Genomic DNA, 22,811 nt, shown 5'->3' on the forward strand with positions numbered 1-22,811 from the left:
TGGCTGGATATAAGGGTTCAGGTGATGTCATCCACATCTTCCTTCTCTCTTTAACAGCTTTTCTCCATTTGGTAGTCACGAAGGCCACCAGAAACCTGAGACTTCCATCTTATCAGGTTAGCAACCTTAGCAGAAAGAGAGCATCTTCTCTGATAACTCTGCAGAAAAACCCCAGAGAAGATCCTGCTTGGCCATATTCTCATTCCTGAATCAATTACTGTGACCACAGGAATAGAATACTTTGGTCAGGTCTGGGTCCTGTGTCTAAGGGGGAAGCAAGCACCCCTAAGCTACTTAGAAATAGTTCTCTAGAAAAGGGCTTGGTTACTGAAAAAAGCCAGAACAGGTACTGGGAAGGCAAAAATAATAGCTGTTCACTATAATGGTATTTTAGCAATTCAAAAGAGGCCAATTTGGCAGAGTAGTAGCTCTCAAATTGTGGTCCCCACAATTTCTGACCTATTGAATCAGAAACTGTAGGGGGTGGAGCCAGAAATCTGTGTTTTAAAAACCTACCTACCATGTGATTCTGATGCAGGATGAAGTTTGAGAATCAGTGATAATGAGGTTTCCCTCTGGAGCTATGGAAGTGCAATAGGTCAAGCAATTAATTCTGGGGATAGGGGAGGTTTCTTAGGGGAGGTGGAATCTAATTTGAGCTCCAAAAGATTAGGTGGACCTCACTGTGTGAAAACATTTCCATTTCTTTCTCTCCACCTTCCTACTCTTCTCTTGCACTGAAGCCTGGCTGATGCCAATTTAACATTCTGCCTCTTGAGTCACTGTGTCTCGGCTTTTCTTTCTCCTAGAATATCCTTTTTTTTTTTTTTTTTTTTCCTCTTTACTGATTCAAATCCTAGCCATCCTTGAAGGGTCAGCTCAAACCTTCATTTCTTCCAGGAAATCTTTTTTTTTTTTTTTCAATTTATTTTTATTGTTTGTTTATTTATTTATTTATTTATTTATTTATTTATTTATTTATTTTGAGATAGAGCGTGAACAGGGGAAGGGCAGAGAAAGAGGGAGAGAGAATCCCAAATGGGGTCTGCACAGTGTACAGAGCCCAACACAGGGTTCGAACTCACAAAGCCATGAAATCATGACCTGAGCCAAAGTCAGACACTTAACCAACTGAGTCTGTCAGGTGCCCCCATTTCTTCCAGGAAATCTTACCTGATAATCTCAATTTTCACATGGTAATTGATTTTCTATATACCAGGTACTATGATAAGTACTGGAATTATATAAATATACTATCTGGTTTAAAGGATATATGCATTTTTTTTAAGATGCCATCAGAATGCCCTCTAAAAAAGGCTCTACCAGTTTACATATTCACTAACATATGAGTCTACTAAATTCCCCACATATTCACCCCCACTAGATACTATCAGTCTTTCATTTTTGCCAATCTGGTAAGTGAACAATATCTTCTTACTGTTTTAATTTGTATTCCTTTGATTACTAATAAATTTGACTATTTGCATTTTCTCTTCTATAACTTGCTTGTTAATATCTGTCTGCTATTTTATGAGAATATCATAGAATGAGTGGCTTATAAACAACAAACACTTATGTTTCATGGTTCTGGAGCCTGGACGTCCAAGATCAGGGTGCCAGCATGATCAGGTCTGGTGAGAACCCTCTTCCCGAGTTGCAGACAGCTGTCTTCTTGTGTCCTCACATGACAGAAAGAGAGCGAGAGAGCTCTCTGGGGTCTCCTTTATAAGAGCACTAAATCCCATTCACAAGGCCTCCATCCTCATGACCTAATCACCCCCAGAGGCCACACCTCCTAATACCACCACATTAGGGGTTAGGGTTTCAACTTATGAATGGGGGTTGAGGCGGGGGACACAAACATTCATTCCGTAAGGATATTCTAAATTCGTTAGTTTTTATTTTTAAGCTTATCGTACAGAAACTTTAATTTTTTTCTTTTGGTGTACAGTTCTTTGTATTTTAACTTACGTATAGATGTGTATAACTACCACCATAATCAGAAAAAGAACAGTTTTATCATTCCAAAATGCTCCCTTGTGCTAGCCTTTTATAGTCACACTTCCACTCCAACTGTAACTCCTGGCAACTACTGATCTGCTCTCCATCACTGCTGTCTTATGGTTTTGAGAATGTTATATAAATGGAATCACGTAGAAGGTAACTTCTTGAGGCTAGATTCTTTCACCCAGCATGTTTAAGATTTATCCAAGTTGTTGTATGTATCAGTAATGTGTTCCTTTTTATTGCTGAGTAATGTTCATTGTATGGATGTACCAAAATTTGTTTATCCATTTATCCTTTGAAGGACATTTGGTTGTTTCCTGTTTGGGGCTATTATAAATAAACCTGCTATGGACATCTGTATATAGGTTTTCATGTTGATATAAACTTTATCACTTTAGGGTAGATTCTCAGGAGTGGGATTCTAGGGTTATATAGAAAATGCTTGTTTAACTTTATAAGAAAGGGCCAAGCCATTTTCTAGAATGGCTGTACTATTTTGGATTCACACTAGCAATGTATCATATTACCTACTGCCTCTTCCAGAGCTAATTAAATTAGGGATAAGTGCCTTAGCCAAAATGTATGTTCTATTAGTCAGACCAGTGACTTATGAATGGACTAGTATGAGAACGCTGCAAAAAGGGGACAAAGGGACCCAAACAAATCTGAATCTGAGATTTACAGAAAGAAGAGAAGCAGAAGCTAAGGTCAGAGGGGAAGCAGAAACCTAGAAATACTGAGTCATCTGTGTGGTAGACTTATTTAAGTAGGGAACAACAGTTGCCTGTGTCAGAGGGCATGAGGAGATGACAAAGTCAGCAGAGCTGCTGTTGCTGGGTCATGAATGATGAGAAGTTCATATTCTATTGCTCTTTGAGACCTGGCTTTCCAGTAGCAGAGCTGGAGGCTCTGTCCTTTTGTTTGTTTGTTTGTTTTCTCTGCAGCTTTAAAATTAACTCTCATAAGTTATAGAAGGAACCTTTAATGTAAAAGCTTTACTGAGACATGATTCACACATGAATTCAATGGATATCATCCATTGAAAGTGACCATTCGGTGGTTCTTAATATATTCATAGAGTTCTACACAGCTATCACCACAATCAACATTAGAAAGACTTCCATCACTCTAGAAAGAAACTTCAGGGGCACCTAGGTGGCTCAGTCAGTTAAGCATATGACTCTTGATTTCAGCTCAGGTCATGATCTCACAGTTCATGTGTTCCAGCCCCATATCAGGCTCTGTGCTGATAGCGTAGAGCCTGCTTGGGATTCTCTCTCTCCCTCTCTCTCTGCTCCTCCCTCACCCACGTCTCTCTCTCTCTCTCTCTCAAAATAAATAAACCAAAAGAAAAAAAACTAAAGGAATTAAAAACAAAACAAATAAAATAAAAAGAAACTCCATACCCCCAGCCAAACAAACTTTTTTATCATGGGACCATGTGCAGTTCCTGATTGTTCCTGAGTAACAGGTTTCCATTCCCTGCAAGTCTATGAAAGTCTTCAAATAAGACAATCACAGCTTACTGCAGGAGCCAAGTATCAACCCACTCTATTGAAATGACAAAGCCTACCTACGACATGTGATTGTTCATTCTGTTTCTGAGTATGACTCTCACAGGGCTCTGTGTGATGTGTGATGTCCTCTTCCCCCAGGTGGTAAGTATATGTGACAACAAATTGCTAGCAATCTCATTTTCTCAGTGTTGGATGTCATGTGTTCAGCCATGTCAATAATCCTAGGTTGGGAATCCCACCCTTGCTAATGGGGTGACTAGGAACAAAATAAAACAAGGTGTTCAATAACATATTTGAGCAGGCAGAAGAAAGAATCAACACCCTTGAAAATATTTAATTGAGATTATCCAGTCAGAGGAGCACAAAGGAAAAAGAATGAAGAAAAATGAACAGAGCCTAAGAGATATGTGGGACACCATCACACATACCAGAGTATGTGTAATAGGAGTCCCAGAGAGAGAGAGAGAGAGAGAGAGAGAGAGAGAGAGAAAGGAGAGAGAAAAACAGGGAAGAAAGACTTTCTGAGGAAATAATATACAAAGACTTTCCAAATTTGGTGAAAGATGTGAAACTACACATCCAAAAAGTTCAATGAACTAAAAGTTCAATTTATCCTAGCAGGATAAATTCAAAGAGATCCACATACAGATATAGTATAGTCAACCTGTTGGAAGACGAAGAATCTTGAAAACAAGAGAGAATGGACTTATCTTGTACAAGAGAGCCCCAGTAACAATGACAACCAATTTGTCTTTGCAAATCGTGTTGGCCAGAAGGCAATAGAATAACATATTTAAAGTGCTAAAACATGTGGTACCTGGCTGGCTCAGTCAGTAGAGCATGTGATTCTTGATCTTGGGGTTGTGCATTTGAGCCCCATGTTGGGTATAGAGATTACTTAAAAATAAAAAAACTAAAAAAACATTTTATTATTTTATTTATTTTTTTTCAACGTTTATTTATTTTTGGGACAGAGAGAGACAGAGCATGAACGGGGGAGGGGCAGAGAGAGAGGGAGACACAGAATCGGAAACAGGCTCCAGGCTCTGAGCCATCAGCCCAGAGCCTGACGCGGGGCTCGAACTCATGGACCGCGAGATCGTGACCTGGCTGAAGTCGGACGCTTAACCGACTGCGCCACCCAGGCGCCCCTAAAAAAGCCTTTTTAAAAAACATTTCTTATTTATTTTTGAGAGAGAGAGAGCGAGAGAGCAGGAGAGGGGCAGACAAAGAGGAGAGAGAATCCAGGGCAGGCTCTGCACTGTGAGCATAGAGCTCAACATGGGGCTCAGACTCTTGAACTGTGAGATCATGACCTGAGCCAAAATTCAAGAGTCGGTCACTTAACCGACTGACTCACCCAGGTACCCCTAAAAATAAAAAATAAAAAATAAAAAAAACTTTAAAAGAATACAAAGTGCTAAAGGAAAAAAGTATCAACCAAGAATTCTGTATCTGGTCAAACTATCCTTCAAAAATGAAAGAGAACCACACTCCTTTTTTTTTTTTTATTTTTTTTTTAACGTTTTTATTTATTTTTGAGACAGGGAGAGACAGAGCATGAACAGGGGAGGGTCAGAGAGAGGGAGACACAGAATCTGAAACAGGCTCCAGGCTCTGAGCTGTCAGCACAGAGCCCGACGCGGGGCTCGAACTCACGGACCGAGAGATCATGACCTGAGCCGAAGTCGGCCGCTTAACCGACTGAGCCACCCAGGCACCCGGAACCGCACTCCTTTGACCTCTGAAATAGCCACTACCACCGCCTTCCAGGAAGAGAAGAAGTGGAGAGGAACTTACGTTGCCTGTCACCCAAGTCTTCTAGTTGTGCTGCCTGCAAAGAGTATAGTATGTTCATCTGTGCCAAGCTTACCCGCACCTCTCCTCTAATCCAAGCTGGATCCAGAATTGCATCCAGACCAATTTCTGCATCAGTGTTATCTTGAGAGAAGAGGGCTCTACAGTATTTAATGGCAGCACAGAATGGTGTTTTGGCTAATCCAGTGGGAGTTTCACGCCAGTGCAATCAGAGAGACATTGATACTATTAGCAAATTTATTGGTGCAGGTGGTGCAACAATAGGAGTAGCAGTTTCTGGTGCTGGTGTTGGAATAGTATTTGGCAGCCTTCTCATTGGTTATGCCAGAACCCCTCACTTGAATCAGCAGCTGTTCTCATATGCTCTCCTCGGATTTGCCTTGTCTGAAGCTTTTGTTTGATGGTCCTTTCTTAATTTTATTTTCCATGTATGAGAAATTACTGCTTGAAATGTTGTCCCTCATATTAATTATGGATGTAATTCTGTGTATCTTACAGTGACTCCAAAACCTATAGTGCTGGTGCCACGGAAACGTCCATTACAAGTTTCCCCCACTGTCTGAAAGTAGAGCATTCCTATGAAATATTTCTTAAGCCAAAATGGTATAAAGTGAAGAGTGTCCCCCACTTTCTGAAAATTGTGTTACACTGCTGTTTTTTATGAAAGATCTACATTGGTACCTGTTTTAGCTGTTTCTTCTGCCAGTTCAGATCTATTCTTGAACCCTTCTAGTGAACTTGTTATTTTAGTTATTGTACTTTTTACCTCCATAATGTCCATGTGGTTCTTTGAAAAAGTTATTCCTCTATCTTTATTGACATTCTCTATTTGCTGCAACATGTCATACATTTTATTTACTTCTTTTAGCATGGCTCCCTCTAGTTCTTCCAATATATTTCTTTTTTTTTTCAGATTTTATTTTTTATTACTTTTTAAAATGTTGATTTATCTTTGAGAAAGAGAGAGAGAGAGAGAGAGAGAGCGAGCAAGGGAGGGGCAGAGAGAGGGGGACACAGAATCTGAAGCAGGCTCCAGGCTCTGAGCTGTCAGCAGAGCCCAACGCAGGGCTCAAAACCACAAACCATGAGATCATGACTTGAGCGGAAGTTGGACACTTAACTGAGCCTCCCACGCGCATCTCTACCAATACATTTCTAATAATTATTATCAAGTCTTTGTATGTTAAATCCTATATCTGAACCTTGCCACAGGCAGTTTCTGTTGTCCTATCTTATTGTGTAGGAGTCACACATTCTTGTTTCTTTGTATGTCTTGTAAATTTTTGTTGTTGAAAACTGGACATTTTAGGTACCATGTAGCAAATCTAGATCCTGATTATCTCTCTCCTGGGACTTATTTTTCTTGTTGTTTGGTTGGTTGTTTGTCTAATAACTTAAACTATTTTAGTGAAGCCTATTGCCCCTTCAATGCGCAACTTCTGTTCCTGCTCCTCAGAGAATACAGCCGTGGATAGGCACAAGTTACTCTGGGATGACAGTGTTTTAGCAGAGCTCTCTTTGACAGTCTCTTTTCCTGATCTCTCTGTTAAGCTAAGCTGTCTGCTTCTGTTAGTATTTAAAATTCCTTCCCTTTTGGGTGTCTCAGCAGGCTGTTTGCATGTTCTTATGACATGGAACCTGGCTTTTCCTGCTGTAAGTAATCCAAAAGAGAGAAGGGAAAGTCGGGTGGAAGGTATCCTCTTTATGACCTACCCTTAGAAGTCACATAGCATCCCTTGCACCACATTTTATTTATTAGAAACAATATGATAAGTCTGACCTGGGCATTCAGTGAGTGCGGAATTAGGCTCTACCTTGTGAAGTGAATCATATCAAAGAACCGGTGGATATATTTAGGAATCACTTTTTTTTAAAGTTTATTTATTTTTGAGAGATAGAGAGCAGGGGATGGGCAGAGAGAGAGGGAGACAGAATCTGAAGTGCTGTCAGTGCAGAGCCTAACACGGGGCTCAAACTCACAAACTGCAAGATCATGACCTGAGCCAAAGTTGGACGTTCAACTGACTGAACCACTCAGGAACCCTTAGAAAGCACCTTAATAAGAAGAGGCAAACTGGGACACCTGGGTGGCTTAGTCGGTTGAGTGTCCAAGTTTGGCTCAGGTCATGTGGTTCATGGGTTTGAGCCCCACATGGGGCTTGCTGCTGTCGGTGAAGAGCACGCTTTGGATCCTCTGTCCCTGTCTCTCTGCCCCTCCCCTGCTCATGCTCTCTCTGTCTCTCAAAAGTAAACATTTAAAACACACCTTATAGTCTGGCAAAACGAGGCAAAATTCAAATATCAGTAAGACCCAACTTTTGTTGATGTTTATGTTCTTTAGCAGGGCATGATATGGCTCTGGGGTTTCTCAGACTTTCATCATGGCTCTGTGTCTATCTCAATCATTAGATTTTGATTCTAAAGATATATGGAGCGTAGAGGTACCCTGGGTGGCTCAGTTGGTTGAGTGTCCAACTCTTGATTTTGGCTGAGGTCATGATCCCAGGGTCATTGGATTGAGCCCCATGTTGGGCTCTGTGCTGAGTATGGAGCCTGCTTAAGATTCTCTCTCTGTCTCTGTCTCTCTCTCCATCTGTACCTCTCCTCAACTCATGTGTTCTCTCTCTCTTTCTAAAATAAATATAAATAAATAAAGTAAAGACATATAGAGGGCAATTATTGCCCCCAAATCCCATTTTTTACAACACTTGCACTTGAGATGAGATGGTGATGAGATTCTTTATGTCATTTAGACAAAGTCCCATGCATGTTAACAAATCACAGGAAAAAGCTTGGGATGACTATTCTTTTTTCTAATCCTTTCAGGCATTGAGCTGTGACTGTGCTGAGCAGGCAGAAGGCGCACAGTGGCTAGAGCTGCTCAGTACTTGTATGGCCAATCAGAAAGCAGTGTGGGTAACAAAAGGGGTGGAGGATTGTGGACAAGAGCGATGGTCAGAAGAGGATGTGGAGTAAAACGACTTTTTTTCTGTCAGGAATGCTGACATTTTTAGATGGGAATGTGAATTTCTGCAAGTGGTCCAAGGTAGCTAAAAGGTATAAAAGCATGGAGTAGTGTGGATATAGTAGATTCTAAAATTAAAAAAATTTTTCTTTTCTTAGGAATGCCAAAAATATTCATGAACATCTTTTAGTTTACAAGAGATTTCCAGATTCACATCTTATGGGTAAGCTAATCTAGTCCCTTCCCTTACCCCTTTTTATGGTAAGGAAATCAAAATCCAGTGAGGTTAGTATTGGAGCAGGGCTAGAAAGGAAACTTTTGTGATTCCTAATCCAATATGTATTCAGTGTTCTGTATAGCCATAAGTGGCTTATCAAGATTTGCATGATCTTATCCCTTATACTTCTCTATCCTTATCTTGTCCTTCCTCTGTAACATTCCACATCAGCTGTGCTGGCCTTCTAGTTATTCCTCAAACATACCCAATGTGCTCCTGTCACAGGGCCTTTGCACTTGATGTGTCCTGTTGGAAACCTCTTCTTCCAGATATCTGAATGACTTTCCCTCACTCTTCCCTTATATCTCTGCTGTCACTTTACCAGAGAGGACTTCCCTGGCGATCATATCTAAAGCATTATCCAGCCACTGCTTTATCATTTTTCCCTTACTTGCTTTATTTCCCTTACTTTATGTTATCACATTATATATTCTTTGTTTATTATTTCTTTCCACTAAAACGCTGTGAAAGCAGGTACCTGATTTTTCCTGACTACTGTATCCTCCAGTATTTAGAGTAGTGGCACAGAGTAAGTATTCAATGTAATGAAAGTCAGTTTGTCATGCCTTTGCTCAAAAGCTTCCCATCTCTTCACAGTAAAAACCAAGGCCTTGAGATGGTCTTTGTCATGGACTGAATTGTGTCCTCCCAAATTCATATGTTGAAGTCTTAACCCCAGTATGCCTCAGAGAATATGACAGTAGTTGGAGACAGGACCTTACAGGGTAATTACAGTTAAATGAAGTCATGTGAGTGGGCCCTAATCCAATATTACTGGTGTCCTTATAAGAAGAGGTTAGGGACACTAGAGATGTATATGCATAGAAGAAGCCCATGTGAAGACACAGAAAGAAATTGGCCAACTGCAAACCAAGGAAAGAAGCCTAAGGAGAAACCAAACTTGTCTATACCCTGATCTTGGACTTCTAGCTATCAAAAATGTGCGAAAATAAATCTGTTGTTTAAGCCACCCAGCCAGTGATATTTTGGTAATGGCAACGACAGCAGACTAAAATAGCCTGGTTCCCCTCCACCTCATCTCCTGTGTCCCCTCTTACTCATGCTATTGCAACTTCTTTGGCTTTCTTGCAGTTTCTCAAGTATGCCAAGATGGCCTTCACCACAAGAATTTTTGTATTTTATGTTCACCTTTCCTAGGCTGCTCTTCCTCCCAGATTTCTCTAGTGCTTATTTATACACTTCAGTCAGTTTTCTGCTCACATGCTGCCTTCTTAGTCATGCCTTTTTTTTTTTTAAGTGTATTTATTTATTTTGACAGAGAGAGAGAGAGAGAGAGAGAGCGCTTGTGCACAAGTGGAGGAGGGGCAGAGAGAGAATCCCAAGCAGGCTCCATGCTGACAGCATGGAGCCAACATGGAGCTTGAACTCACAAGCCATGAGATCATGATGACCTGAGCCAAAATCAAGAGTTGGGTGCTTAACTGACTGAGCCACCCGGTGGCCCCATGCTTTTTTTTTTTTTTTTAAAGAAGTTTGTTTGCTTATTTATTTTAGAAGTAATCTCTATATCTACCCAACGTGGGGCTCGAACTCATGAACCTGAGATCAATGTTGGATGTTCTACTGACTGAGCTAGCCAGCTACCCCTGAGTCATGCTTTCTTGACCATCCTATTTAAATCACAGCTTCTGGGGCGCCTGGGTGGCGCAGTCGGTTAAGCGTCCGACTTCAGCCAGGTCACGATCTCGCGGTCCATGAGTTCGAGCCCCGCGTCGGGCTCTGGGCTGATGGCTCAGAGCCTGGAGCCTGTTTCCGATTCTGTGTCTCCCTCTCTCTCTGCCCCTCCCCCGTTCATGCTCTGTCTCTCTCTGTCCCAAAAATAAATAAACGTTGAAAAAAAAAATTAAAAAAATAAATCACAGCTTCTGTTACTTCCTTATTCCCTCTGTCCTGATCTTCCTTGGTTTTCTCCAAAGCAAGTACCAATCTGACATACCATATATATTCTTGTTTATTGTCTGTCTCCCCCATCTAGGCTGTATATGCTATGAGGGCATGAGTTAGTGTTGCCTTCTGGTTTGTCACTGACTCTTTGGTGCCAGAAGAGTTCCTGGAACAGAGGAGGACCTCAAATAATAACCTCAGTTAATGAATGTTATAAATGGTCCTGGAACATAGGTAGACAGATAAGTAAGACAGACTAGAAGGTCCATGAATCCATTTTATATGTGGGAACTTACTCCTTTGTTGTTTGTTTGTTTGTTTGTTTCAACGTTTATTTATTTATTTTTGGGACAGAGAGAGACAGAGCATGAACCGGGGAGGGGCAGAGAGAGAGGGAGACACAGAATCGGAAACAGGCTCCAGGCTCTGAGCCATCAGCCCAGAGCCCGACACGGGGCTCGAACTCAGGGACCGCGAGATCGTGACCTGGCTGAAGTCGGACGCTTAACCAACTGCACCACCCAGGCGCCCCTGTTGTTTGTTTTTTAAAGGGAAGAGCCATTTCAGTGAAGGGGGAAGAAAGTATCATTTTTTTAAATATCTGGAAACTTCATGATTTAATATATTTGGAAGAAAATAAAGTTAGATCTTTACTTCATATCAGAAAAAGAATAAATGTTAGATAAAATACATCTAACTGCAAAAAATAAAATTATGAAATTGTAAATAAAAATTTAGCAAGTTTAGGAGAATTTTTGTATAGTTCCAGGGTGTGTATGCTTCTGGGGAGTAGAGTGACGTTTCTTAGACAAAAAGAATACTCAGAAGTCATAAGAGAAAAGATAGATTTGATTACATTTAAAATTTACAATGGCAAAAGATACTCAGAAAGAAAATATACACCTATTTGACAAAGGGTTAATGTTCCTTCTATACTAAGAATTACCTCCTGATACAAAAGAGACAATCAGCTCATTAGAAATATAAGCAAAGAATGTTAGAAGGATTTTTTTTAAAGTTTACTTATTTTTGAGAGAGAGAGAGAGAGAAACAGAGCATGAACAGGGGAGGGGCAGAGAGAGAAGGAGACACAGAATCTGAAGCAGGCTCCAGGCTCTGAGCTGTCAGCACAGAGCCCAACATGGGGCTCCAGTTCACAGACCACAAGATCCTGACCTGAGCTGAAGTAGGACACTTAACTGACTGAGCCACGCAGGCGCCCCCGAAGGATTTTTTTAAAGGAGGAAACTCACATGGACGGTAGATATGAAAGGAGGTCAATAACTTCATACACACATGAACACACACACATACACACACATTTTTACTCATTCATTTTGTAATAAAAGTATACACTAATTTTTCTACTGTGTGTCAAGTATTATTATAGGCATTGGAGATAAAGCAGTGAAGAAAACAGGCAAAATATCGAACACCATGGAGCTTATGTTCTAGTGGACAGAGATAAGAAGCAATAAGAAATAAATTATATGGTATGTTAGGTGTAAGTGCTGTAGAAATAAATAAAAAATGTAAGGGGACAACATAAAAGAAAAAGGAATTTACAAGTTTATTTTGCCCAATTCTAGGGAAATGAATTTGGAAACCCAGATAAAATGGATGTTTTTCTAGGAGAATTAAATTGCCAAAATGATTGTGGGGGGGGGGGGAGAAAGAAATTATAATCAAATTATATATCATAAAACATCTAGATATAGATATATATACATCTTTAATGTAGCAGTGTAACTATTGGGATTCTAGCCTATAAAAATAAAAATATCAGTGGGTAAGGCTGTTTATATACAGCAATGTTTATTGTATCCAAAAGATTGAAAACAACTTCAGTGTCAACAACACGTTGAATAATTGATAATGGAGCCATACTGTGAATATTATCTATTTAAGAAAGAGGATCTATATTGTTTATTTGAAGAAATGTCAGTAATCAGAAAAGGAAATAGCAGGCTAATGTGTAAGTTTTTGGCAAAAAATAAAAAGAACATTTCCCGTTACATGCAAATAATATGTTTGTGTATGTTTGTATGAATATACAGAAATGTATGGAAGGAAACACTTCAAGACTCAATATTAGTTATTTGGAGTTGGCGTGTTGGCTTTTTTTTTTTTTTTTTTTTTGGTTTGTTTCCTCTACCAGGATATTTAGTTTGAAATGAAAATGTGGTTAAATATAGTTTGTAAAAAAGACTTTTCTTTCATCTTTTTCTGTGCTTATTTTATTTTTATTTATTAAAAAATTTTTAATGCTTATTTTTGAGGGGGAGAGAGAGAGAGAGAGAGAGAGAGAGAGAGAGAGAGAGAGAGAGAGAGAGAAAACGCGAGCGTGCACGCGCCGGCGCGCGCGCGCACGCGAGAGCATGGTCGTGGAGGGGCAGAGAGTGAGGGAGACCCAGAATCTAAAGCAGTCTCCAAGCTCTGAGCTGTCAGCTCAGAGCCCCACGTGGGGCTGGAACGCAGCAACCACAAGATTGTGAGCCAAAGTCGGACACTTAACCGAATGAGCCGCTTAGGCCCCTCTCTATGCTTATTTTAATGTTAATAAAAGAAACGCATCTGCTGGCTGCTAGGTAAAACTGACGCATGAGACGTAGGGCAGGTGGTGTGATTTGTGTGGTATCCTAGGTGAGACTTCTGAGTTTTACCAGATTTTGCCCAACCATTGAGCTTTTATGTTGGTGTAGTAGAGTAAGTTAAGTTACTCAAGTTCTCTCAACCCCAAGTTTTTTCATCAGTTAAATGAAGGTTAAAAATATCTAACACACAGGTAGGTTATTTTTATTGTGGAATGACACATGAAAGAATTTTTCGAGCGTTAAGCTTTCAGCTTAATAAGCTTCAAATCAGTTCTAATTTCCTGATATTTTCAGTGGCTGTGATACCCATCACATCATTGCTAGGGATGCAAAAATAGATTTAAGGCAGGAACATAAAGGCAGGAAAATCTTAACCATACAAAGCACTATGATATCCAGTGCGAAATGAATATTACTGAAGCCAAAAATGGCCAGGGAAGACTTCACGGAGGCGAGACAACACAGATCTCAAAGGTTGCGCAAGATTTGGATGGGACAAGCACAGAGCGGTCAGAGGCAACGATACACTGGGTGCTTGAGAACACGGTGGACTCCTGGAACGCCACACGCGAGAGCGCCCCCTTCCGGAACCAAGCTCCGCTGGCTCCTTTCTTTTGCCTCCCGGCGAGCGCGGTGCCGGCGGTACGCAGGCGCCGGGAGCAGATGAGGGCTCGCAAAGGCTCGATAGACGCGCATGCGTGCAGCTCTCTGGAGGCGGTAGCTTCTTCGGCGTCGAGACTGGAGGCTGAGTGCTAAACTGTGTGGGGCGCAAATGGGATCCGGCTGTTAGTCGGGTAGGCATAGGTAGGACCGCTGCCTTGTGGGGAATAGGGGGCTGGAAGGCGGGAACCCATAGCGTGGGGGTCCTGAGCCTTTCCTGTGAGATTCGGGCCGACTATTGTATCTGTGTCGCAGCGGCTGCGCACAAAATGGCGGCGGGCCGGCGGCGGGGGCGGGAGGAGGTTGGGGGACCCCCGGGATGAGAAGGAAAGCTTGGCTGCCCTGCTACCGCGTCCGTTCACCTTGCTGCCCCGGAGGGCCGGGTCGGGCACCCGTGCTAGGACATTGCTTCTGGAAGAGCCGCCCGACGCCGTTGCATTGGGCCGAGGAACAAGAACAGCCCTTTGGCAGCGCCGTGGCGGCCCCTTCCCCATCGGCGCAGGGCCTGCCGAGGCCGCGCCGGGCCTGACAGCCAGAGGAAGCGGTGGTGCGGGAGCACCGACGAGGGAGTAACCTTTCCCGTCGGGCCTTGAAGCGAGGCGGTGGAGCTTGAGCTGAGCCCTGTGGCGAGCGACGTTATGCAAGGAGCGTGGAGAGAACATGTTTGTGTTTGGGGCTGGGGAAGGGGGAGTTGGGATGAAGGGAGAATGTTAGATCCAGCGGCTTTTGCTGGTTGCTGTTTCCGCCTTTCGCGGGTATGAAAGCAAGGAAAATGTCACCTCTGTGCGGGATACGGGGAACCATAAATGATTCTGATACTTATTTACAAATTTCTCAAAGGAATCGCGAATACGGATGTTTAGTGGTTTACTTGTGTGTGATTCCTAGGCTCAGTCCCCTTCTGTTAAAGGTAGGGGGAGAATGTATACCACACAGTTGGATCCTTGAGGACGTTTTGAACAGATCTTTTGTTGTTTGAGATAATTGCGAACGAGGGAGACTTTTGTTAGTACAAAATCTTTAATTGAACTAGACAGTGACGGCTGCCTCAAGCTAATTTTTCTTAATCTTAAACATTTACTCTAGGGTGAAGTTGGGGGCGGGGAGGGTAAAACCCAATTTTAATCTGAAGGATTTCTGAAGCAAAACTTGTTACCAGGATCTGGCAACTTAAGTTGATTCAAATTCTTTTTCTAACCGGCTTTAGAATCGTGCACGAAAAAATTTCTTCGTTTTTATCCTTCATCTGTTGTAAAGGGTTGACTTATATGTCAGGGATATTTGCTGACTCAAATTTGCAGTTAGAATTGAAAAATTGGAAAAATTAATTTATAAAAAAACGGTTAATGAAACTTATACAGAAAAGTAAATGCATACTTTACATTATTCCAGCATACCTTTAATTTTATTAGGCATTCTAGACTTTTTTAATGTTGCATTCTTTTCTTTCAATATGACAACATTTCAAATACATTTTATTTTGTATCCCCATACTCTGTAATATGCACTTTTAAGTGATGTGGACTCCAACATGTTAATACGGTAAGAATATGCTGGGCCGTTCCCTGCTTGATTATTGGAATCTAGTTCAGAAAAAGGTAAAACATTTGGAAGAAAATCACAAAATCTCATTGGTTCCTATTAACTAGTTTCAGAATGTTTTTATTAGTGTTACATATATGTTACCTTGAATATTGGTTATATTTTAGTCTTGTAATCTCTTCTTTTTGTGTCTTGGAGAGTGTGTATAGCGGATATTCTTGTTTAAAAAAGAAGCTTATTATAGTCGGTCATCAGTTTGTATTTCAGGGCTGTCCTAAAGATTTTCTCTTGGGAGCTTTTCAGAGGTGATCTCTGGAAATTTTCTTTTTATGTAGTGAAAGAAAATGAGAGACAGATAATTTAGTGAAAAGAGAATAGGCTTTGGAATCAGATCTGGATTCAAATCCCTGTTTTTTTCTTACTGTATGTGTAAGATTTTGGATAAGTTATTTTAGTCTTACTTAACTTTTGTTTTCTTATCTGTAAAATGGTGATAATACTACTTCCTGCTTGGGATTGATGTGAGAATTGAGTGAGATCATTAGCTGTTACTTTTATTGCAAGTTTTTCAGTCTTACGGAAGCATCTTTTGTTTGAAGATTGTTTCCTGGGGATATTCCCTTTTAGTTAAAAAGAGGCTTAAAAGATTTCAGATTAAATTGATAGAATTTTGGAGCTGAAAAATCAGCTAACCTTTCATTAAAATATTTGCTGTATCTATAAATTTTATATATGCCTCTCTTGTAACCACTTATATTGTTGATTGTTTATCTTTGTATCTGTCCCAGTGACTGGTATGTATTCAGTACTCATGTGTTGAGTGAATGAACTCAGCTGGTACTTGCTAGAGCCTGGGTAAGATCCTGAGCCTTTGGAGTCCAAATTGTGTTCTTTCTAACATGACTTGACTTAACGTGTACCAGTCAAAGTTTGAATAAATCTGTCCAAATTCTTCATAACATGCTTTAGATACTAAGAATTAGTGCTTCCAGTATGAGTACCCAGTGACATAGTTTGGGCTGTTTGGACTGTTTTGCAAGGAAAGAGCAGCTACTGAATGTTGACATGTGGTGGTTTCGACCTCCTGCACGTTGAAAGTAATTGTTTGTGGTCAAAGCCAGTAAGCCCCTGTTTGTATTCAACTTTTATTACTTCAACTTCGTTTACTGTAGTCTGAAATTTGTGGCTGAGAATGAAAATGGACAATAGGTATATGAAAGATACGACAGTAATAGGAAGAAGGTGAGGTGTAGAAATAAAACATAGCTATAATAATGATCAGTGAGGGTCAAGAACAAGAGTTTTGTAATGAGAAGAAAGTTCAGGGCGTACAGGAGAGTTTTAAGGTACACATGTTTTGATATTCATGATTACCTTGGGCACATACATTTTGGGTTATTTTCAACTCTTGAACTCCTTAAATATCAAAATAATTATTGTTCGAGTCTTTTAAGTTTTTACATTTTTTTTCCTACCTGATTTCCACAGTCTTCATTTTATTAAACTTTCAGCTAATATCCTTATTGTCTTGTTGTTGAGTGAATGTTGCCAACTTCATTTTCCTTTGAATTTCTTCCCTTTGTTTAGAAAACTTTTTATTGTGGAAAATTTCAAACATGTATAAGAGAGAGTATTATGTAATGATTCACCCGTGTACCCATCTTCAATAATTGCAAGCTAATGCTCAATCATGTCTCTACCTTCCACCCTATTACTGTTTTTTTTTAAAAAATTAAAAAAAAATTTTTAATGTTTATTTATTTTTGAGAGAGAGAGAGAGAGAGAGACCTACCGAGCATGAGTTGGGGAGGCGCAAAGAGAGAGGGAGACACAGAAACTGAAACAGGCTCCAGGCTCTGAGCTACCACCACAGAGCTTGATGTGGGGCTCAAACTCAGGAACCATGAGATTGTGACCTGAGCTGAAATCGGGCACTTAACCTACTGAACCACCCAGGCACCCCTCCACCCTATTATTTTTAAGCAAATTCCATGTCATTCATCAGTTTATAGTTCAAAGTTTTTCTTTAAAATGCTTAGAGAAAAGCATATTTATTGCTCCTAAAGTAACAATTTCTTAATGTCAGATAGTATTCAGATTTCCCCAATTTCATACACCATACTCGTGGTGTATATATACATATACATACACTATATACACAGTGTATAGTTTCTATTTTAACTACTATATTGAAATTTTCATAAGTTACCCAAGTCTTAATAAAAGAAACAGGGATTTACCTATTTCTTTTTTTTTAAATTTTTTTAATGTTTATTTTTGAAAGAGGGAGAGAGAGCATGAGTGGGGGAAGAGCAGAGAGAGAGGGAGACATAGAATCTGAAGCAGGCACCTAGCTCTGAGCTGTCAGAGCAGAGCTGAACGTGGGGCTTGAACTCACAGACCATGAGATCATGACCTGAGCCAAAGTCAGATCCTCAACCAACTGAGCCACCCAGGCGCCCCAAGCGATCTACCGATTTCTTAAGTAAAGCATTTCGTTTGCTATCTTAACATTTTTTGAGTACCTACTGTGAGTCAGAAGGTGTAATTTCGCCAGGAGGTATAAATTAATTGTCACATCACCATTCTGAAGTGGTATTGTTTTTATTCCTATTTTTCACATGATGAAACTGAGGCTTGAGTTAACCAGCTTGCTGAGGGTCACATTTTTAGCACTCAACAGGACCAGAATTAATACATTGAGTTTAAGTTTTTAAAAAACAGTATGTTAAATTAGTGTTAAATTTTACTTATGGGAGTTAACCAATTTTGTATGAAGTAATTCACTGGAACCCCTCCTAGCAGGGTGGATATCTTCAGATTAGTTGAAATGTCCCCAAAGATGAGATTATTATGAATTGCATAATAGGCTGACTAATAGTCAATAGGGAGTGAGCATGATGTAGAAAAAGAAAAACAAAAATGTGTTTAGGGCTGATGCTCTTTTATCGTGTTACGTGTTTTGCTTGTTTTCTGCCTGTTGCCTTACTTGCTTATGGTTTTTTTTCTTGGTATATGATTAAGGAGATAGTCCTTAGATAGTCTGGTGTTAGACTTAAAAGGTTGGGTCATTAACTTATTGAATGAATTCAATCTCTGACAGAAATTCCTGTCTCCCCTTACTTCCCTGTCCCTTCTTTCCCTTCTGTTGGAAGGCAGCTATGCTTACCACTATACCACCAACGCTCTTTCCCTTCTATTGTACACATACACACATGGTGATTTTTTTTTCCTGAACTGTTTGAAAGTAAGTTACATATATTGTACTCCTTTACCTTAGTTTATTTCCTAAGAACAGGTTGTTTTCTTTTGCTATTGCTATTTCCTCTACTATTTCTTTTGAACTATTAGTCATAGTAATCAACCTCAATTTAACATTGATAAAATTCTTTAGTCTACCATCTTCTGATTTTGTCAGTTGGCCCAATAGTGTTCTTGATAGCAGTTTTTTTTTCCCCCTCTCCAATACAGGACCAGTCTAGAATCAGATGATTGCATTTAATTGTCATGTCCTTTAGTCTTTTTTACTCTGGAACATTTCCGTAGCCTTTCTTTGTATTCTGTGAAGTTGACGTTTCTGAAAAATATAGCTTGCTTGGTTTCTTTTTCTGTTCTTTTTACTTTAAAAAAAAATTTTTTTTTTTATATTTATGACAGAGAGACCGAGCATGAGCGGGGGAGGGGCAGAGAGAGAGGGAGACACAGAATCCAAAGCAGGCTCCAGGCTCTGAGCTGTCAGCACAGAGCCTGACGCTGGGCTTGAACTCACCGCGAGATCATGACCTGAGCTGAAGTTGGACACTCAACCAACTGAGCCACCCAGGTGCCCCTTTTTTTTCTTTTTAATAGAACATTTCTCATTTTGGATTTGTCTGATGTTTCCTCTTGATTAGATTGAGATTATGTGTCTCTGGCCAGAAAAATCGCCTAAGTGATGCTGTGTCCCCATGGTATCAAATCTGGAGGTACATGATGTCCATCTGTCTGCCATGGATGATAATATTGTTTGATCATATATTCAGTCCACATGTTTGACTCCTCCCGCCTTGAACTAATTAATTTGTGAAGATGCATTTTAAGAAATGTAAATGTCCTACTTAGCAGAATTTCCCTCTGGATTTAACATGCGTAGGTGATTCTTGTCTGAACCAATCTTTACCAATATAGTTATAAAATGAATTTTCAAGTCAGCAGTCCCTCTACATTTGCATTGATTGGTATGGAGTTATGGATTCTTGTTTTTTTCAGTGGTTTATAATTTATTGTCCAGTTTTTTTCTTGTTTTTCCTCATTTCATATTTATGTATCTTGTCTTGCACAGTGAAAGCCCTGGTTCTCAGCACTATCAAAACATTTACTTTTTTGTTTCATCCTATGATATATCTAAAGTAATTGAAGAATTACTTCACTGATGTCACTGCCAAAGAAAAATCCCAAAACAAACTACTAAAAAGAGTAAGAATTTGTTTGTAGTTCTTCCCTTTCTCTTAGCTACTCTCAAACCGACGATATATATATTTAATAGTGGGTTCATAAATTACTTGAGTTAATTTTTATTCCACAGTGGCTTACGGTATTCATTTGAAAAATGTATTCGCTTTCAGTTTTAGATTTTTTCCCTTCTTCTATCCTTGTTTTAATTTTTTTTTTAAATGTTGACTGTTAACATGCTTAGGCATTTGACCAAATAGTTTAGGTATGCTTAATTGAAGATTTTGGAAACCCTATTAGACAGAGATGTACCCTTTGGCTAGTATACTTCATGAAAACGAACAGCGTAGTGGCAGGGAGGGCAGGTTATGCCTCAGAACAATTGCATCTGGGTAGTGAATGTCTTCAATATTGTATTTACCTCTTGGCCCTGCTGGCCTCTGTTATATGGGCTTTATTTTGTTTCAGTGCTTGTGCTTTCTCACTAAGGCAGTAATATATGCATTTGAGTTAAAAAAAAATGTTTATTCATTTATTTTGAGAGAGGGAGAGAGAAAGAGCGCGTGCAGGGGAGGGGAAGAGAGAGGGAGGGAGAGAGAGAAAATCACAACTGTGAGATCATGACCTGAGCTGAAATCAAGAGCTGGATGCTTAGTCCAATGAGTCACCCAGGTGCCCATAGTAGCATTTGTTTTTTGTTTTTAATTTTTTTTAACGTTTATTTATTTTTGAGACAGAGAGAGACAGAGCATGAATGGGGGAGGGTCAGAGAGAGAGGGAGACACAGAATCTGAAACAGGCTCCTGGCTCTGAGCGGTCAGCACAGAACCCGACGCGGGCTCGAACTCACAGACCGCGAGATCGTGACCTGAGCCGAAGTCAGATGCTTAACCGACTGAGCCACCCAGGCGCCCCTGTAGTAGCATTTGAAATTTATCAACACCCACTACTTTCCTCATTTCTAGTTTTGTTTTGTTTTGTTTTGTTTTGTTTTGTTTTATTTTACATTTATTTATTTATTTATTTATTTATTTATTTATTTATTTATTTATTTATAGCGAGAGTGGGGGAGAGGGGCAGAGGGAGAGAGAATCTTAAGCAGGCTCCACACTCCACACAGAGCCTGATGCAGAGTTCCATCCCACCACCCTAGGATCATGATCTGAGCTGATCTGAGCTGAAATCAAGAGTCAGACTCTCAATTGACTGAGCCACCCAGGTGCCCCTCATTCTAGTTCTAAAAACAATTCCAGGAAAGATTTCTTGATTCCAGCTTGGGTCAGGAGGTTTCTCTTGGGCTAATGAATTACATTTGTTGATGCTAGCTAGCAAGGTAAGCAGGCCCACCAATGCACATGTCAGGGAGGCATCATTTACTGTGAATGCAGTGTTGTCTTCACCCATTTATGTATGTAGTGCTTCAAAAAGTATATCTAATTATATTCATCCTGTTTAGCAAAAAGTCATTTTCCTGGAAATAGTAACTATTGAATCATTGCTATATGAGGTGATTAATACTTGGTTCTTGTGGTGATCTGTTCCTAGCATTGTACATTAGCAAGTTGAGCTTCCATTTTTTTTCAAATATGGAATCGTGAGGTTTATCACTCCTTTCAAGTGGCAGTGAAGTTTGTGATGCCCTCCATGATACCAAATAATGTTTCTAATTGTCTACTCATTCTGTTTCTTTGACAGTTTCCTTGAGGTACCTCATTGTGGCATTTTAATTTCGAGGGATACTCTCTATTCACACTTGTGGCACCTTTGGAGTTATGACTTACATATCTTTTGTGAGACAGGAAGGGACAGAAAATGGTAGAAAAGAGGCTGAGTGGATCCGTATGTATGCCAGAAGAGATTAGCTGATTGACATTTAAACTGAGGAAAGCATAGAATGACACGTACTCCCTGTTGTGTTAACTGACCAGTGTAATACCTGTATTCTCAGGTGTGAAAGTGGATTTATATGTTGTGAGACCATCACTCTAACAAAATAATACCAAATGAGGTGTGTGGGTATATATATCTAGGAAAATAATGGTAGTTTATATAAACTTTATGTAAAGATTATAGAATACTAAAACGAACAAAAAGAGATTGTAGAAAACTTTTTTCTGAATGTAATGAGGGTGATTTTTCTTTATTGGGGGGTGATAATGAACGCTTACTACTTTTGTATAGTTAGAAAAAGCAAAGCTATAAAATTTACATTTTACATGGAAAGATACTGAGAGGAATTTATAGGTTCTAGTTATGATCTTGCAACTTAGTTCTGAGGCTTTACTTAGTCTGTAAAAACTGGTATCCCCTTGCTCACAGGGTTTTTGTGAGGCTCCAGTGAGATAATGAATATTAAAAGTGTTTTGTAAACTGAAGTAGTATAAAGTTCAAGTTTGGGGTTTGATGTGCATTTTTCATTATGAATCTAGTGTAATCATTATGATGTGGCTGACTAATTTTTTTTTTTAAACGTTTATTTATTTTAAGAGGCGCAGAGAGAAGGGGAGAGAGCATCCCAAGCAGGCTCTGCACTATCAGCCCAGAGCCAGATGTGGAGCTCAATTTCATGAACCTCGATATCATGACCTGAGCCAAAATCAAAAGTCAGGCTCTTAACCAGCCACCCAGGTGCCCCCTGACTAATTTTTGATGATGCTTTTAGATTTCTGGATTTCTGATTTCTTTACCGGTATCCATAAAGAAAATAAAGGATTCCCTTTCTTATGAAAAATTACATTGGAATAATAGGTAGTTCTTGATTGTCCTTGGTAGTGGACATCTCAGACCTTATGGGATCTAGTGGCAATATCTTTTTAATCCATCAAGCCATTTCTTCATGCCTGCCTCGAGAACTCAGTTCCTATTAAATGTTTCTTTTCTTTTTTTTTTTAATATGAAATTTATTGTCAAATTGGTTTCCATACAACATCCAGTGCTCATCCCAACAGGTGCCCTTCTCAGTGTCCATCACCCACCCTCCCCCCCACCCCCCATTAACCCTCAGTTTGTTCTCAGTTTTTAAGAGTCTCTTATGTTTTGGCTCCCTCCCTCTCTAACCTTTTTTTTTTTCCTTCCCCTCCCTCATGGTCTTCTGT

General features: G+C 39.9%; 1 protein-coding gene and 1 pseudogene across 16 annotated transcripts in view; both read left to right on the forward strand.

Moving 5' to 3' along the window:
- The window catches only part of ZNF638 (zinc finger protein 638), a 139,082-nt gene that overhangs the window by 38,292 nt on the left and 77,979 nt on the right, over window positions 1–22,811 (forward strand). For 2 of the 16 annotated variants that reach the window (XM_045446424.1, XM_045446425.1), the window contains exon 1: window positions 13,752–13,877. The exons of 12 other annotated variants lie outside the window; for them this stretch is intronic. The gene's annotated coding sequence lies outside the window, so the exon portion shown is untranslated. Of the gene's footprint in view, window positions 1–13,751; window positions 13,888–22,811 lie in introns of those variants that run through there. 2 more of the 16 variants (XM_045446423.1, XM_045446426.1) reach the window with 2 other exon arrangements.
- LOC123580942 lies at window positions 5,233–5,800 on the forward strand (annotated as a pseudogene).

The sequence above is a fragment of the Leopardus geoffroyi genome, chromosome A3, assembly GCF_018350155.1.
Source record: "Leopardus geoffroyi isolate Oge1 chromosome A3, O.geoffroyi_Oge1_pat1.0, whole genome shotgun sequence".
Lineage (NCBI taxonomy): Eukaryota > Metazoa > Chordata > Mammalia > Carnivora > Felidae > Leopardus > Leopardus geoffroyi.